We start from the raw sequence: 1,468 nt of genomic DNA on the forward strand, positions 1-1,468 counted from the left end.
TAAAGCACATTCAAATGAGAATTACTCTTAATTAAAAACACTTATCATTTATTGAACAGTATTTAATCATTTCATATTTAAAGTACTTTCAGAAGTTTGAATTCTGAATATCACCAGACTTCTCCTTTAATGCCAACAGTTTAGACGTTAGGGCGACTTCAGCTACGTCACGTCCAGATTGGTTAAGGGTGAAATAGAGCTTTGTGTGGGGGAACAAGTGTTTTATATGGAGGATCCCCAGGGGGTCTAGTGTGTTCTAGGAAGCTTTCCTTCTTTGGCAGCGTCCCTAAAGGTTATCTGCTTTCAGTCTGAAAGCAGTTTAGAGTCCAGCGTTCTGGTCCAACCGTTTCAATATTTGATTCATATAAATATTTATCTCATGTCTGTGAGGTACAACCAAACAAAAGGCCTCCAGCTGAGGGTCTAGGTTACATAAAGATAAAATATAAGCCACACAGTGGATGAAAACAAGAATATAAAAGTGAGAGAAGACAAAATGGCCTTTGTCCAGGGATGAACTGAAAGTGTTTGGCAGAAACAATCGCATCCTCTGTTTCTTTTCAGTGTTGGTCTCCATCTTTCCTCGTGCTGTTATATAATACAGTAAGGCTCCAGCTGCTCCCCCTGAGTGCAGATGGATGGTGGGGTCTCTGAGCAGGAGAGCCATTTTCTTCCATGGGTGCTAATGTGCATGTCTGGAACATTTCTAGTTTTATCTTTTATTTTATTTTTAACAGAGAGCATCACAAACTTGGTGGTGCTCATTTTATTGTCATGGTTTTCCGGACTAAATGTTATTCAGATGAACAACAGCGTAAAGGAAACAGGGACAGTTATTTTTCTTCCAACCTTCCACACATAATACAAAGCACACAGTTGAATTTCAAACTTTGGATTTATTTTCATGTAAAACTGAACAAATGTGTGAGTGCATTTTATACTGTCCGGTGGCCAAAAAACACATAAAAGAAACTGTAAAGTAAAGAATTAAAATACAAATGAAGCCTTCCAAAAAGGGTGTATGTACGTCGTGTATGTGTGTGTGGTCGTTTATGCCCCATATGGGTTTCTGCTTTGGTTTGAAGCCCAATCCAGAATCGTGGTTCTGTGTCAAAATTAATAAATGAACAAGTTTGTGTGAAACTTGACATTTATTATGTCAGAAGTTGCACAGAGATGTTCTTGCATTTTACTAACAGACTATTATTTACAGCTGTTTTTATTTCATATTCAATGTATTTACACCTCTTAGCAAGAAATATAAAAGAAATCCAGCCTCAAGCAGTTATGTGCAAGTTCAAATCCATTCAAATCCAATTTATGTGATCAAATATTTTTCCTCATTTCATCTTTAGATTTCATGCTGCAGAAATTACATGGGTTGTTCCCTCCTATAGAAGATTTGAAATTAACCTTTTTGTCTGGTGATGCTGTAAGTGTTAACCTGGTTACTTATATGTTAGATTAG

The sequence above is a fragment of the Cyprinodon variegatus genome, unplaced genomic scaffold (assembly GCF_000732505.1).
Source record: "Cyprinodon variegatus isolate N-32 unplaced genomic scaffold, C_variegatus-1.0 Scaffold1821, whole genome shotgun sequence".
Taxonomy (NCBI): Eukaryota; Metazoa; Chordata; class Actinopteri; order Cyprinodontiformes; family Cyprinodontidae; genus Cyprinodon; species Cyprinodon variegatus.